We start from the raw sequence: 18,607 nt of genomic DNA, 5'->3' as shown, positions 1-18,607 counted from the left end.
TTTATTTATTTATTTATTTATTTATTTATTTATTTATTAATATTTATCTAGCACTCACATGGGATGTATACAACACCTGAACTTGAACTGACACAACACAATACAGTATAAACACAACCGGAACACAAGTTAAGCCTTGCAGTAAAACAATTTTTTATTATTCTTAGTACAGATGTTTTAGCAGCTGTCTTATGAAGTGCTGAGTGAAGAGAATCATATAATAGTTTTAGATCAATAAAAAACTTTACATTTTATGAAATACCATCCAACTCCTTTGACCCTGATTCCAAATCAAAAACAATCCAAAACATTTCTTTCAAAAAATCCTTTGCATAATCACATTCCAAACAAATAAATGTGATATTGTTTATTAGAATTAGTAAAAAGTAAAGACTAAGGTTTATTATAGGTACTGTAGGATTTACTGCTAGATTTCACACATCAAACTACAGAAGTGCATCGCATTCACAAAAACAAACAAACAAAAAAACAAGCGCATTGAAGTCACAAAGAAAAAAGAGCATTTTAGCGCATAACACTGGATCTAACATTACTGCCTTTATTTTACTGGAACTGCCCTATTGCATAACAATGGAGATGTAGCAGTTATCATATGGTTAAATGAGTATTTTACATTATACAACATGGTGTGAACTGGAAATCAGTTCAAGGAGGGAAAATATTGCCAGTTAAAACGGAAAAGTTAATTTTTGACCCTGGTTGAGGACCACTCTCTCTCTCTCTCTCTCTCTCTCTCTCTCTCTCTCTCTCTCTCTGTGACTGAAACTCTACAGGAAAATCGAAAAATGTCTACATGACTTGTAGGGGGAAATTTTCCAGAGTGACACTAATGAGGTAAGTCCTAAATAAGAAAATAAATCAGACAAGTAAAAGTGAGGCTGTATTTCAGATATTGTGGCTGTATTGTAAATTGTTATAGTGAATTGTAGATGTGATCAAATTCATAAAGCTCAATGAAATTGAAGGATTTCTCATCTTTTAAAAAACAACTCAACTTTATCCACCTTAAAATAGACTGTTTTGTTTCTCCCTCTTTTGTACATTTCCTTTTGCCCTGTCTCAGCACTCTCCCCAGGGGACTGAAGAATCCACCCCCACAGAAACAGGCCTCCAGCTAGACATTTTGGACTAAATGGTAGTAATCCTTTGATAGAGACTTTTTTCCCTTTTACATACTTGAAAAATGTTGTCCCCTCTGTTAGGTCAATTACAACCAGAGACCACAAGAGAGTCACCATTGACAGAAAAACAGGTAAAAATGTCTTACATTTTGTTTAAATGTCTTTCAACTGTCAATAAGAAATTTGGATTATGGGATTACCAAAGGCTATTCTTGTGAATTTTATAAACTGATGTACTGCTTTCTTTTAGGATATGTCACACCCCTCTGAAAGGAAAACACAGTCACAATCATCAAACACTAATGTGAGTTTCCCTCCCTAGAAAGGAACCATCTTTTAATACGTGAATCTTTATTTCTTAAATAACATTCTCTTCATATTCACATTCATCAGTTCATTTTGTCCCCTAATCCAGGTCAATCTACCACTGAGGACTGAGGAGTCTATATTCAAAGAAATACAGGTAAACATTACCTATTTCTATTTTAGCTATATTTCTACACTTTTATATTGCTATATTTTCTATTGATAGTTCAACTCGTATATGTTAAAAAGTCCTTTTATTACAGCCCTGTGTCTCATCTATCAGTAACTGCAGAAGAGGGGATTTCATCAGAGGTGCAGGTAAATAAGGACATTTGTATGTCATTTTGGTTCACATTTTGTTACATACATTGTCTCTGAATGTGTAGATAAAACTGAACGTAAGATGTGATGCGTAATTCAGGACACAGCGGAATGCAATGTTGTCGAGTTTAAAAATAAGCAAATCAACATTAAAGCTTAACACATATCTTTTAGTAAATACTTTCAATATAAATGCAAAATTCTTGGACAAACGGGACCTTAATGGCAGGATCCAGTAGATCATTCAATAAAAACCACAAAGGTCTATGCATTATGTGCTGTATGCGATGCTGTTGCACGACCTTTGCTGCGAAATTTGAAACAGTTTAATGGAGAGTGTGGGTGTGGACACTGTCTTCATCCAGGTGTTCAAGAGAGAAAAGGCACTGGGACTGTGTGAGTGTATCATTGTTTGGAGGAGATGACAGACCTTAGAGATCACAACACAATTGTGCAAATAGGTGAGATTGGCAAAAATAATGAACAAAGCATTTTGGGCATAAAAGGGCCATCTCTAACTGTGGACTTGCCCAATTTTAAACTGATCAACTGATTACATGCATTGTATGTTGTTGGGGGTCTGCCGACAGAATAGGTGGTTATAGAATAGAATAGAAATGGTTTGAATCCAAAAGATACAGTCAACCATGGTATACTGGTTTAAACACTTCAAGACTAAGATGGAAATCTTTTAGCAATCAAGCCTCCAAGGTTTTTTTTTTCCTGAATCCCATGGTCTATGGTTGAGCATAGGTTTTGGAAAGCTCACGAATGGCAGAAATGGCTTTAATATTACAGTTTGCCAGCCCTGAAGGGGAAACTTACAAACAAGTATCTTTTCCACTGGGCTTTACATGCACATTTTGCTATTTTCAGACTTTTGTCAAGAAGATATTGACCATGCTCATGAGGCTCTTGAGCTTTAAATAAAAACCAGCTGAAATCAATCAGTAATTAGAAAGCAGTGCTCATGTTTATTCAGGAATCACACAGGGATCATAAAACTGAAGTGGATTGGATGTGCTCTACTAGTGGAGGAGTAGCAATACTCTTTTCAAAACACTTTCTACCAACCTCTTACAAAAAGGAAGAAATAGTTAAAGGGCACATTCGAAATTCGAAAACACAGAAATGAATTTTTTTTAATGGTTTTTTTTATGTAACTTTTCAAGTTTATTTGTATAACGCTTTTCACAACAGACATTGTCTCAAAGCAGCTTTACAGAAATCAACAGTGAAGGTGAATGGTGTGAATTTATCCCTGATGAGCAGCCGTGGCGACTGTGGCAAGGAAAAACTCCCTTAGATGTTATGAGGAAGAAACCTTGAGAGGAACCAGACTCAAAAGGGGAACCCATCCTCATCTGGGTGACATCAAGAGTTTGATCATAAATCTTTCAACAATACAGAACACTGGAGAGTGAGAACTAACATGGAGTATAAGATTATAAGTGATGTTCTTTCTGCAGTCTTATACAGTCTATATGGTCACAGCAGGGATAATGTTTTATCTATGGCAAGACTCGATAGATTCTATGTGTTTAGTTTTCATGCAAATTGTTTAAAGACTGTAAAATCGTCCCGCAATGGAAAAACTAGAAAACTACAACCCCAAATCAGAAAAAGTTGGGACAGTATGGAAAAAGCAAATAAAGAAAGTAGTGATTTCTAAATTTACTTTGACTTGTATTTCATTGCAGACAATATGAACACAAAATATTTCATGTTTTGTTTGGTCAACTTAATGTCATTTGTAAATATACATCCTTTCCTGTTATTCAGACCTGCAACACATTCCAAAAAAAGTTCATGGAAATCCAGGAAGAGAGAGGGAGAAAAAAAAGAAAAGGAAAATGGTGCACTTATGGTTCTAGCACACAGATGAAGAACAGAAAATGATCCAGGTTCAGAGGAAACAAGGGGCTCGCCAGTCTCCACCAATATTGAGCTCCTAGCTGATGGTAGAAACTATTCTAATTCCAGAGCTCTGAGAACTCCTCATCCAGCATCAAAGAGAGATGTCAAACTAATTGGGAAGAGGGAAAAAGGGGAGGGAAAAAAAACAAAACAACCATGAGAAGACAATGCACAAAGTCATCAGCTTGGGTTTTCATTTCATTTATTTTTTTTCCTTTTTAGTACTGCTAATAGCATGCATCTTTTTTCTGTTCAAGGCTCCTCCCCCTCTGATCAGCACCAATGATGATGAAGAACAATCATTAAGGCAGAGCTACTCTTAATTATTTCATCTCATAAATATTTCTAGTTTGTGACATTTACTCATTTCTTTTGGCAATATTTGATTCCCAAAACCTTAAAATAATATATTTAAAATATGATTTTTGTGCATTTGTATAATTCTTCTCTTTTTTAGGTTTTGATACGGTTCTTATGACCTTCGTTACACTAGAACAAGTACACGCTTGTAAAGAGGAATGCCTGTCAAGAGGACCACATCTATGTGATGAGACTGTTTGTTGCCTAGTAATGTCAGAAATCTATCTAAACCCACCCACTTCTCCAGAAGAAGCAATTGAACTTGACCTTTTTTTAACAAGCCTACATACATATTATTTTAGAGTTGTATTTATGTACAACCCATTTATTTATTACAATTTAGTAATTTCCAGTTTTAAGTGCAATTGCATCATTCAGACAGAAATATTAGGGGATTCAATTCATGAAAGGGGGGGGGGGTGCCACAGCTTCATATAAAAAAGCCATGACAGAGTGAAAAGTCTTTATTGGGAAGTGATATATCGGTGATTACTGGGAAGTAGTAGGGGTAAATATTAAAGTAAATTCAGTGAGTTTAACTCTTTTTTGTGTGTGTGTGTGTGTGTGTGTGTGTGTGTGTGTGTGTGTGTGGGGTGCTTTTTCTTGGGCATCTCTGTTACAAGTTGTTTTGTAGTTTTATTACAGTGTCAGATTCTCATGTTGATTCTGATTCCGTGTTCAGCAATGGCAACACATGTACTGTTTTATGTTACAGTAAGTTGAAGTATTTTGAGAAGCAGTAAAGTGAGCTTTGTTTTGTGCATGGTAACTATTCTGTGTAAGAAGACAGGTTTTCATTTGAATAAATAATTTTTGACTCTGAATGCATGGTCTTGATTTTAGTTTATATAACCTTATTTTAAGTTTAAATGCTTTACTCATTTTAAGACAGATTACCTTATGACAAATCCTAAATTAAGAAGAATTATCTTTTCACACAAATTAAGAAAAGCAAACTCTTAAAAAAAGAATTAACAACTTAGTTTTAAGTAAATTACACTAAATATACTGCTTCAAATAAGTATTTTAAACCTTGTTTTAAAACACTTTGCTATTTTCTATAGGCTTGGTATGTTTTCTTATTTGAAGAAATCTTATCAAGTGTAATTATCTTACTGCATTACTTACATTGCAGCACTGACGCTGAAAAGATATCATGCAGCCGGACCTGCATAAAGCTCTATGGGGAAAAGCCTTAGAGCAATTTTAAGGTACCACATGGTTTAAACAATTCAAGCCTTTACAAAATTAAACTAACTTTAAAGATGTCTTAATTACCTTGTCCCTCCATAGTGCTGATCTTCTCCACCTGCTTCTCCATAGTGCTGATCTGCTCCACCTGCTCCTTCCAAAGTGCTGATTTGCTCCACCTGCTCCTCCATAGTGCTGATCTGCTCCACCTGCTCCTCCATAGTGCTAAACTGCTCCACCTGCTCCTCCATAGTGCTGATCTGCTCCACCTGCTCCTCCATAGTGCTGATCTGCTCCACCTGCTTCTCCATAGTGCTGATCTGCTCCACCTGCTCCTCTGCAGTGCTGATCCTCTTCACCTGCCCTTCTGTATTACTCTTGGGCTCCACCAGCATGTTCTTGTCTCTTCCACCTGTGTGGTCCTCACCTCCTCTGGGTTGCTTGTGTAATCTCCTTGTCAGGTTAATGTAAATAATACTAAGTATTACTAATTTAAGTATTAAGAAATTAAAACTGGGCTAGTATCAGAAGCTCTAGATACGACTATGGAGCCTGAAATAGTAACCAGTCATCAGAGAACAGACAGCACAAAACAGGTGAATAAAAAAAATAATAAAAGTATTATACAAAATAAATTGGCAGTTATTTACATTCCCTGCCTACCTAAAAAGGCTTCGTGAGTGCACAGCGCACAACAAATTTAAAATAAAAAACTAAAATAAAGAAAGAGTCTATAGAAGTTGTTGATATGTGTGTGTGTTTCGTAGATTATGTTCTTTTCACTACCCGGGTAGGTTTACCTATGTTCTTATCTGTATCACAAATGAAGGCACAGGATGATGCTGGTCCAAAGATGCCATGGCTGGCCACACCGGGCTCTTGATCCGTTCACTTCTGCGGGTTGGCTCGCCACTGACCGCTTGGGTCAGATTCAGATGGTCTATGCCTTTCTAAAAAACCAATCTATACATACAGTACAGAATGCATTAATTACAATTGCCTCATTTCTGTTCAAATCTAATCAACTTTTCTCCATTCAAATATCAAATCAAATATAACCAATTGTAAAGATTATAAATACTCTAATCATTGTGCAAATGAATAGACAACATCAACCACATAACATAAGTCAGTTCCAATGAACAACAATCATGTATTTCTATCTTACAGTACAAAATAAATCATAGCATTTCAGAAACCTATTTATGAAACCAAATATTAACCTTTTTTACTTTTTAAACCTGTTTTTGCATCTTGATACTTTAACCATCACATTTTACCATATTCATTATTTTTAACAGCTAAGAAACTTCTCCTCCTCATATACATACACAAACATGCATACTCACAATTAAATGAACTAAATCACCCTTATTTTAAATACATGTATATTACCTTTTAAGTCAACATGTAAAAAAACAGTATAAAGGCACCTTTAGCGGTGTAAACACTACTAAAGATCTGCTACAGTGGTGTCTAGCTTAGCTAAGCTAGCATGACAAACCAAATAGGACTTATAGATTGTTAACAATTAGCTTGCAGCTAGTGCGATTAGCGATCTTTTATAAGCATCTTAAACAACATAAAACAATTTAAATCAATTTAAGTTGTTTGCTTTCTAGCAAATTCTTCACCAGAGGAGCTTGTTTTTAGGTGAATTACCTGGGGTGTATGGGCCACCCGCAGGCAGTGTAGAGTGTTGCACTTTAGTATCCTTAGGTGGGTTACACTCTCCCCTCTTAACTTATGCACGTTTCTGTGCATGTCAATGTTCAAACAGTTATCACCGGAGGAAACAAAACAGGGGGACAAGCTGATGCATCATTCTCACTTATGAGGTCGTTCCACACAGTGGTCAGTCTCCTTGAAAGAATGACTTCACCACTGTGACTAAGGGGGTTCCCAGTTCAGTGTAGTCCAGCCGCCTAGATGGCTGACGATTCCTCATGGATCTCCTGACTAGGTCATCAGTATCAGCCTGTTCCTCTGTCTCTTTAATCTCCTCTTCTACTTCATTTTCAAGAACATTTGTCTCATCACATTCTGGCATGTTAGAGGGGACTGGAAGTTGTTCAGGGCAGTCCTCATCCAAGCCTTTTACAAGGTTACCATTGTCAGATAAGTTTGTCTCTCGTTCCACAGATTCACTTCCAGTTAGGTCTTTTATTTCCACAAGTTCATTTCCAGGTGTGTTCGGGTTCTGTGTTACTCTGTTGACTGGAGCAACATCAGGTAGGCTACTCTCATTAGCTGGAACATCATCAATCACCTTGTTAAAGTTTGTTGTCAGACTCTCTTTAGAATGACTTGGACCATGGTGTCTTTGAACATCTCGCGAGACAATATATCTGGTTACTCCTGGAACCGGTTCTTTTTGGGACCAGGTAATAAGCATGATATCGTCCTCATCAGAGGACTGATCAACTTCTCTGGGGTTACTGCGAATGTTCTGGCGTGTCTTGCGGCGCTCGAGTGGTTTTGGTTGTTCTTCTAGTGTTACATGGAGGAACCCACATGGGAGCAAGAGGTCTCGATGCAAGGTGCGCCATGGGCCTTCTCCGGTCTCTGGTTTTACTGTATAAATGGGGAGGTCTCCATCTTTCCTCACTACCACATGGATGGTGGACTCCATTGGCGTCTCCCTGCGCAGGTTCGAATCCTGCGGACTATGATTTGTTTTCTGTTAACATTTCCGGTTAATTATACAGATATGGTTGTTTTGCGTTTTCTTGTGTTAATATGGGTTCCAGTTTAAATAGGGGATGATAGAGAATTGTGTAGTAGTCTTGGCCGAGTGGTTAAGGCGATGGACTAGAAATCCATTGGGGTCTCCCCACGCAAGTTCGAATCCTGCCCACTACGATTGGTTTTCTGTTCACATTTCGTGTTAATTATAAAGATAGTGTTTTCTTGTGTTAATAGGGGTTCCAGTTGAAGTAGGGGTGGCAGCTAACTGTGCAGTAGTCGTTGGCGAGCGGTTAAGCCGATGGACTTGATATCCATTGCGGTCCACCTGCGCATGTTCGAATCCTGCTGACCAAGATTCACTTTCTGTTTACATTTCCTATGAATTACCCTGATCCAGTTAATTTACAGGTTGTTGTGTTAATAGGGCTTCCAGATTAAGTAGGGGATGACAGAGAGTTGTGTAGTAGTCGTGGCCGAGTGGTTAAGGCGATGGGCTAGAAATCCATTGGCGTCTCCCTGCGCAGGTTCGAATCCTGCTGACTACGATTTGTTTTCTGTTCACATTTCATGTTAATCATACAGATATGGTTCTTTTGCGTTTTCTTGTGTTAATAGGGCTTCCAGTTTAAGTGGTGGATGATAGAGAATTGTGTAGTAGCCGTGGCTGAGTGGTTAAGGCGATGGCCTAGAAATCCATTGGCGTCTCCCCCCGCAGGTTCGAATCCTGCCGACTACGGTTTGTTTTCTGTTCACATTTCGTGGTAATTATAAAGATATGGTTTGCTTGTGTTTTCATGTGTTAATAGGGGTTCCAGTTGAAGTAGGGGTGAGAGCTATCTGTGCAGTAGTCGTGGCCGAGTGGTTAAGGTGATAGCCTTGAAATCCATTGGGGTTTCCCCCTGTAGGTTTGAATCCTGCTGACCAAGATTTACTTTCTGTTTACATTTCCTATGAATTACCCCGATCCAGTAATTTTACAGGTTGTTGTGTTAATAGTGCTTCCAGTTTAAGTAGGGGATAATAGAGGCTTGTTTAGTAGTCGTGGCCGAGTGGTTAAGGTGATCGACTCGAAAGCCATTGGGGTCTACCCGCGCAGGTTCAAATCCTGCTGACTGTGATTTGTTTTCTGTTTACATTTCATGTTAATTTTAAAGATATGGTTTACTTGTGTTTTCATGTGTTAATAGGGGTTCCAGTTGAAGTAGGGGTGACCACTAACTGTATAGTAGTCATGGCCGAGTGGTTAAGGTGATGAACTAGAACTTCATTTGGGTCTCCCCGCGCAAGTTTGAGTCCTGTCGACTATGATTTGTTTCCTGTTCACATTTCGTGTTAATTTTAAAGATATGGTTTGCTTGTGTTTTCTTGTGTTAATAAGGGTTCTAGTTGAAGTAGGGGTGACAACTAACTGTGCAGTAGTCGTGGCCGAGTGGTTAAGGCGATACCCTTGAAATCCATTGGGATTTCTGCACAGGTTCGAATCCTGCTGACTACGATTCACTTTCTGTTTACATTTCCTATTAACTCTTTTCTCTATCTTTACCATTCACTTCACTGACCATTACACTCACATCACTGACCATCACACTTACATCAATGACCATCACACACTCATCACTGACCATTACACTCACATCACTGACCATCACAATCACATCACTGATCATCACGCTGACATCACTGACCATTACACACTCATCAGTGACTATCACACTCACCACTGACCATCACACACTCATCACTAACCATCACACTCACATCACTGACCATTACACTCACATCACTGACCATCACACTCATATCACTGACCATTACACTTACATCACTGACCATCACACTAATCACTGATCATTACACTCATCACTGACCATCACATTCACATCACTGACCATCACACTCACATCACTGACCATCACACTCACATCACTGACCATTACACTAATCACTGATCATTACACTCATCACTGACCATCACACTCAACACTGATCATCACACTCACATCACTGACCATCACACTAATCACTGAGCATTACACTCATCACTGACCATCACACTCATCACTGACCATCACATTCACATCACTGACCATTATACTCACATCACTGACCATCAAACTCACATCACTGACCATCACACTCACATCACTGACCATCACACTAATCACTGATCATTACACTCATCACTGACCATCACACTCATCACTGACCATCACACTCACATCACTGACCATCACACTAATCACTGATCATTACACTCATCACTGACCATCACACTCATCACTGACCATCACATTCACATCACTGACCATTACACACTCATCACTGACCATCACATTCACATCACTGACCATCACACTCACATCACTGACCATCACACTCATCCACACCCACACTCATCGGATCCTTGGCAGAAACATCATACAGAAATGAACCTGAGATATTAGAGGAGTGGCAGGAGTTCTACCTCCCAGATCACATGTACGTGCAGGTGATTGGTGTTTTTAAGATGTTCTCCTGTGACTCCCTCGATGATGAACTGGTGCTGATGGTGTGTGAGGATGGAAAAGTGTTTGCTAATGAAGGTAACAGGCTCCATCTCACCAATAAAAACCTCAAGGAACTGTTTAAACATGGCCTCCAGTTTCCTGGAACCAAAGAGTACTATCGAGGTCAAAGCTTTGAGGACATGGTGAGATGGACTTCAGTGTTTCTAAGTTTAATTCCAGCTTCAAGAGCTTCCTGATTTTCAAGCTCTCATATAAAACCTTTACATGGTCGGAGATCATCGATCTTCACAAACCTTTTACACAATATCATCTAGTGATACAGAACATCATTTAGCATAATATTAGGAACAATAAGGAGAATTATGCATTATTCAATTTCAATAAACTATTCAAAAAACAACACTTATTTATAATTAATATTATCTTTTTATTTTCTTGATATTTTGAGTCAGTCAGATCCCTTAATGTCTTAAATCAAACACTAAATACTTCTGATAAATCACACAGAAATATTATAACTTTAGTATTTAAATACATTATAGACTTACAGAGTGGAAGTTTAGTGTGTGTGTGTGTGTGTGTGTGTGTGTGTGTGTGTGTGTGTAAATGTGCTGCTGATTAATGCTGTTACTGTTAGAAATCAGCTGAAATAAAGGGTTTACAGTGTTTAATGAAAAACACAGTCATTAGTGTTGCACAAGTCAGGTCACTCTTAGTGTCGGTCTCAAGTCCGGATAAATGTGGAGGATTGTGTTATGAAGGACATCCAGCATAAAACATGGCTTTAAGGAGAGGAATGTGGAAATGGAGATGGTGGTGGATTTTGCTAAAAGGATGAAAATGGCAGTGGTGAACACGTATTTTAAGAAGAAGGAGGATCATAGGGTGACGTATAAGAGTGGAGGAAGGTGCACACAGGTGGACTATGTTCTATGGAGGAGATGCAACCTGAAGGAAATGCTGCTAGACAGCATTGGATGGTGGTCTGTAGGATGGTTTGGAGGTGAAGAAGAAGAGGAGGAGAGTGAAGACTGAAAACAGAATAAGATGGTGGAAACTGAAAGAGGAAGAGTGTAGTGTGAGGTTCAGGTAGGAGGTCAGAAAGGGGCTCGGTGGTGGTGAAGAGGTGCTGGATAATTGGGGAACTACTGCAGGAGTGATAAGGGAGAGTATTTATGGTTTAGAGACAGTGGCATTGAGTAAAAGACAGGAGGTAGAGATGGTAGCAGAGCTGATGATGTTGAGATGTTCGTTAGGAGTGACGACGATGGACAGGATTAGAAATGAGTTTATTAGAGGGATAGCACATGTAGGACGTTTTGGAGACAAGGTGAGGGAGGTGTGATTGAGATGGTTTGGACATGTGCAGAGGAGGAACATGGGGTATATCAGTAGGAGAATGCTGAGGATGGAGACACCAGCAAGGAGGAAAAGAGGAAGAGCAAGGAGGAGGTTTATGGATGTTGTGAGAGAAGACATGCCGGTAGTTGGTATGAAAGAGGCAGATGTAGAGGACATGGGTATGGAGACGGATGATCCGCTGTGGCGACCCCTAATGGGAGCAGCCGAAAGAAGAAGAAGAAATAAATAACAAAGAACAATACCAAAAAAAATAACTACAAGACTAGAACACTGATCAAATTTTTCCTTGTTATCCACATTGAAATACACTATATGAACAAACAAAAAAAAGTATAGAGAAAGCGAAGAGATAAAAGTATTTACGAATAACCAAATAAATAACAAACAACTAACAATAAACAAATAACCAAAAAACTAGAACACTGATCACTGTGAATTTACACTGAATGCTTTTATAGTATCATCATCATAAACTTGTTTGATGCTGTAGCGACTTCTGTTTTCCTCAGATCTTTTTTCCATACATCCTGTCATCAATCCATCAAAGTAATCTGTCATTGTTTGTACTAAATGTTGTAACTGGTGGCTGTTGGAAATTGTGGCCATATTATTTGTAGCAATCAAGTATTTACTTCTGGCTTCAGTCTCAGCACAGTTACCAGGAGTATTTTTATTTTTTTGTGTGTTCAGGTAAAGAAAACAGCTGATTGCAGGTGAAACATGGTGGTGGTTTCACCTTGCTCAGGTTCTTCAATTTGTACCCTCTACAGCTAACACCACTCAGAAGTTGTAAGCTTTCTGGATCTCTTGAATCATCTGGAAACACTGACATCACAACAGAGGCCACTTTGGGATGGCAGACATGAAGACAGGAAACAGCAGTCATGATCTTGTTGGCAATGTGACTTCCACAGGACAGAGGCACTCCATAGTATCCACACCTGCCACTCTCACAGATGCACATGACGGTGGGAATCAGAGGATATTGACCACCTGATTTGTGACAATTATCCAATAAATCAGGAAAAATCTGCTTATGCACCACTGCAGCTGCATCGGTTGAGCCGTACAATGTTGTGGTCTGAGAGAAAAGACATCAGTGAAATTTGGAGGGAAATAAAAGTCATTATATTATTCTAACTGATTCTGTTTCACTGACCAGTTCCAGGAAGTAGAAGAAAGGTGTTTTAAGAGGAACATTTGAATGGCCCTGGGAAAGCTTCCATAGTACTCTTTAATATCTCGCTATCTTCAAAGATCTTCTCTGGTTCGTACAATTCTGAATGGATGTGACTTAAGAACAGGATGCTGTGGAGTATCTTGAGGAGAAATAAAAGAATATTATAAGAGCAGTGTGGGTGGGAGTTTGGGGATCTCTGTTGTGTAAGTGTGAGCTGATAGACACAGTTCTGTGTGATGGAGAATGAATGAAACCCAGTCAAAGATTCAGCACAATAAATAAGATGAATCTGGTACTGAATGATTTCTGGATGGTTTATTTTAACCCTCTACTGCATAGCCTTGCCCTCAGGCAACAAAAACTAATTCTTTAGCCCTAAATCTAGTGGATGTCTCTTTACATTTTTGCAATCAACTAGAACAGGGGTCACCAACCTTTTTGACACTGAGAGCTACTTCTTGGGTAACGACTAATGTGAAGGGCTACCAGTTTGATACACAATTCTGAATTAACAAATTTCCTCAATTTACCTTTCATTATGTTATTATTAATAATGAATGATATTTATGTATGTCAGGGTCAAACTCAATTGCACAGGGGGTCAAAACTCAAAGCACACTTTAGGTGGCGGGACGAACAGGAGAAACATTTATTGAACAAACTAAAACAATGTTTTTTTTAACATAAATATGAATAATACAGACAGGAATATTATTTCAGAATAAATAAACATAAACGTAAAATATTTTGCTCTCCATAAAAATATCTCAAACACCAGACGTCTCACAGCTTCATCATGCAGCTCTTCAGAAACTCTCCCTCAGTAAATAACCGGCTGATGTGACTCTGATTTCTCCTCTGTTTTCACACCAGCTTCACTTTGTGATTTTGCTCTGGTGAAAAACGTCTGCTGAAATGTCATATTATTCTTTAACTCTTCTACTTTCTGTATCTTCTGCTCTGCATTCAGGTTTTTTAGCTTCTCCTGATGTTTTGTCTTGTAGTGCGTCTTAGATTAAGTTTTTCAATTACAGTCACATTCGCTCCACTAATAAGACACACGTGTTTACCGCCAGTGTCAGTAAACATCTACTCAGAATCCCATCGGTTTTAAAAGGCTCTTTTTTCAGAATCAACTTTTCTCTTCGCGATTGTGAGTAGCTTCAAAATAACTGTACAATAGAGTTAAATACATCAACAGAAGCTCGATTGATTGACGCTGGAATGTTCCCAGGTGATCTAGCGTTCGGTAAGGCAGCTGAAGCGCTGCATTATGGGATCTGTAGTTTGTGTTATCAGAGCTACATATCGCCAGGCCATTCATAATAATAATAATAATAGCTCTATATAAAATCATCTCGCGGCCCAGATATAATTGTACGTTGGGTTGGATTTGTCCCGCGGGCCTGAGTTTAACACCCCTGATCTATGTGAAGACACAATATTTATCAACAATGATTTAACAAGGTAGGAAACAGCTATTTTTAGAAAAGGCCAGCAGGCGACTCATGTGGTCCTTGCGGGTGACCTGGTGCCCGCGGGTACCATGTTGGTGACCCCTGCTTTATGGTGTTAATTTTGACCAACCAATAGCTCTGACAATAGTTATCTTTGTTTTCAATAACCCAAAATATATTCCCATGATCCTCCCATGCAAATATCATTGGTTTAAACCCTGATGTTTTACAAGACTGTCTGTTCTGTTCACAGAGAGAAACTGTTTTTCATGCTTTTACTCACTGCTTCAGATTACAGTCACTTTTTGAGTTTTTAAAAGGCATTTTAAGTTCTTTTAATGTGACTTTTACTTTACAGTGTTTTATTCTGGGTTTTAATTACATCAGGAGAAACAGGTTTATGTGTCAGTTGATTAATTTTATTTTTGGTCAAGCAAAAATGCAATATACCTGAGCAGAAAAAACAAAATGGCTCAAAACACTGACTGTGATGCCATTAGAATCTTCTCCAGGCTTACAAAATCCAGGATTGTTGTTGATTTTAACTTTTACAAGAGTATGGGGGATCTGAAGATGTTTGAGACTGTGTGGTACATTAAAAGAGAAAGAACTGTACTTTGCACCAGAGCTCAGCTAAACAATTACACCAACCCCTATCTTTTAACTCTCATTGTCTGATTTTATCTGTTTATTAAATGTTTTTTTTTTTTATCTATTTATTTGACTTTTATGTCCTGATACCTGATACCATCCAGAACATAACGTGACTTATGTTGTCTTATGTTAAATAAAGGATTGTAAAAAGTCTAAAGTCTCTCTCTCTCTCTCTCTCTTACTCACACACACACACACACACACATACACACACACACACACACACACACACACACACACACATACACTCTTTGACACTCACACATACACTTTCTCACATACACACACACACAAACACACACACTGCATAAAAGAAACAGACTTGTTCTTGTCAACATCGTTTCAATAATCAGTTTATTTGGACTTTTTTTATTTTAGTCAGGAATTGGCAGTGTTTAATAATGTTGCTCCGGAACAGAATAGGGTTAATGTTGACAAGGATATGGTTTTAAAACTTTTTCGAGGTGTAAGAGAGAGGAAAAGTCCTGGCCCGGATGGTATCAGGGGCCGTATTCTTAGGAATTGTGCGGAACAACTTGCAGATATTTTTTGTTTTATTTTTAAAATGTCATTGAGTCTCCATAAGGTTCCCTGTCTTTGGAAAGAGTCTATTATTGTACCTGTTCCTAAGAATAATGCACCAACATCTTTAAATGAGTACAGGCCAGTAGCACTTACTTCTTTGATAATGAAAACATTTGAGAGGATTGTGAAGGACACGCTTTTGTCCATGGTACAGGCAAATCTAGATCCGTTTCAGTTCGCCTATAGGTCAGGTAGGGGAGTTGATGATGTGATATGTGCTCTATTAAACATGATTTTGGCACACCTTGAAGGCGCAAAAACTTTTGTATGTTTGGTTTTTATTGATTTTTCATCAGCCTTTAATTGTATCCAACCTCATATCCTAGCAGAAAGGTTAAAGAGTGTTCATAATATTGATTATGGATTGATAAGTTGGCTGATGGATTTCTTAACCAATAGGTCTCAGCGTGTGAAGGTGAACAGTGTTTTGTCTGATGTACTTTTTTCCTCTACTGGGTCACCGCAAGGGTGTGTTCTTTCACCTCTTTTATTTGTGCTTTATACTAATGAATGTCATTCGCAACTTGAGAGGTGCCATATCATTAAGTTTGCTGATGATTCAGTGATTGTTTCCCTCCTTGATAAGGAGGATTCTGTTCACGGTTTTGTATTGGTAGATTTTATTGATTGGTGTAAACTGTCCTTTTTGGACATTAATGTATTAAAAACTAAAGAGATGATTGTAGATTTTAGGAAGAATCGTACAGCCATCTCTCCTGTGGTTATTAATGATCATGCTGTTGAGATTGTACATCATTTTAAATATCTTGGTACTATAATAGATGAAAAGTTGACTTTTGGGGCTCATGTGGATGCTGTTTGTAAAAAAGCCCACCAGCGTATGTATTTTTTACGGAAACTCTATGGTTTTAACGTGGATAGCACTTTTATGAAAATGTTTTATTCTTGTTTTATTGAGTCAGTTATTACTTTTACATTTGTGTGTTGGTATGGATCGCTTAATCTGAAAAATAGAAATAGACTTCAGGGTATTGTTAAAGTGTGTGGTAAGATTGTCTGCACCAACCTGTTGGATTTAAACAGTGTGTATAAAGCAAGAACTCTGAGGAAGGCCGGGTTAATATTAAGAGATTCCAGCCATCCCTTGCAGACTCTTTTTATGTTGTTACCTTCTTCACGTAGATATCTTTTACCGCTTTGCAGGACAAATAGATTTAAAAATTATTTTGTACCAGTTGCTATTGGGTTTTTAAATACTTAAATTGTGTTTAAATGTTTAAATTGTGTGGGTTTTGCTGTGTGTATGGATTCTGCTGGCTGTGAAACAAATCGCCCCTCGGGGATAATAAAGTTGACCTAACCTAACCTAACCTAATTTATCTGAATTTTCTCATTTACAAATTCTATTTTCTATATTTCTGCTATCATCCATCCATCCATTAATCCATCCATCCATCCACACCACTCATTTCAAAACACACAAAGGATGTGTAATGTGTAGAAACTGAGAGAGTGAATTGTGTGTCATTGTGTATCTGCAGGTTGGAGGGTTGTGGAGTATCAGATGAAGGCTGTACTGCTCTCGCTTCAGCTCTGAGATCAAACCCCTCACACCTGAGAGAACTGGATCTGTCTGGGAATAAAGTAGGAGACTCAGGAGTGAAGTGTCTCTCTCTGCTGTACTGGAGAATCCTCACTGTAAACTGGAGATAGTGAGGTAAGATCATCTCTCGGAGAGTCACATGACCTGCAGCATTAAATCTGTATTTCCAGTAGATTAACACCTGAAAATACTGTCTGGAGCTTAAGAACCTACAGCTTCTTTTACTCCACATTCAGATTTCAAAGATTTCACTTTACATGTTTCTCCTTTCCTCTCTCTTGGTCAGTGATGAGTGTGATGGTCAGTGATGAGTGTGATGGTCAGTGATGTGAGTGTGATGGTCAGTGATGTGAGTGTGATGGTCAGTGATGGGTGTGATGGTCAGTAATGTGAGTGTGATGGTCAGTGATGTAAGTGTGATGGTCAGTGATGTGAGTGTAATGGTCAGTGATGAGTGTAATGGTCAGTGATGTGAGGGTGATGGTCAGTGGTGTGAATGGTAAAGTTAGAGAAGAGAGTGAAAAGACCAGTAAGAAAAGTGAAGAAGGAGATCAGGTGGTGTCTGTGGGAGCTGAGGGAGCTCAGGCTTGTGAGGTGGAGGAAGCCCTGACCGAGCAGCTGAGTGATTTATCTCAGCATTCTCTTGAGAGCATCAGAGATGAGGAACAGTGGTCAGACACGTCTGAAAAGGATCTTTACTCTGTCGAACAAATAAACTGATTTTTGGATGAGACTAAAGGAAAAGGAGGTGTTGAATAAACAATTTCTTTCCCCATCTAGAAAATGTTGTGTCTTCTGAGGAAAACATGTTCGCTCTGAACCACACCACAGCAGAAACATCTTTATTAAAAAAACTCTCAACAGCAATCACACACGGTGAACAACCTGGAAAAGAGACTAACAAGGGGAAATCTACATAGTCATCATGTTTCCTCTCCTGTTTTCCTCCCTATCAGCTCTCTATTATCCCTCTCTCTTTCTTATGGAGATTCTGCAGATTCTGGAGATTCTGCAGGTAAATGAGATAAAAGACATAAAAAAAAATAGAAATACTTCAGAAAGTAAAGGCGTAAAGAAACTGAGTATAATCTTCCTGCAGGAGACACATAGTGACGAGGGCAATGTGGTGGATTGGGGCTTGTGGTGGAAACAAGGAAAAATCTTGAGTCATGGATCTAATATTAGTGCTGGAGTCGCCTTTCTGTTCTCACCTAATGTTAAAGCACAAATCTTCTCACAGGATGAGGTAGAAGCAGGTAGACTCCCATAGTGAGAGCTGAAATCAACCACTTCAATGTTTTGTTTGTAAATATTTCTGCTCCTAACACAGGGTCAGAAAGGGGGAAGCTTTTCTCTAAGTTAGAGAACGTTAG

The 18,607-nt window shown here is 38.5% G+C and overlaps 1 pseudogene; it reads right to left on the bottom strand.

Moving 5' to 3' along the window:
- LOC124377346 overlaps positions 1-5,632 on the bottom strand; it is a 93,261-nt pseudogene extending 87,629 nt beyond the window's left edge.
- Between the last annotated feature and the right edge of the window lie 12,975 nt (positions 5,633-18,607).

Source organism: Silurus meridionalis, chromosome 23 (genome assembly GCF_014805685.1).
Source record: "Silurus meridionalis isolate SWU-2019-XX chromosome 23, ASM1480568v1, whole genome shotgun sequence".
Taxonomy (NCBI): domain Eukaryota; kingdom Metazoa; phylum Chordata; class Actinopteri; order Siluriformes; family Siluridae; genus Silurus; species Silurus meridionalis.
This window is presented reverse-complemented; position numbering and strand designations above follow the sequence as displayed.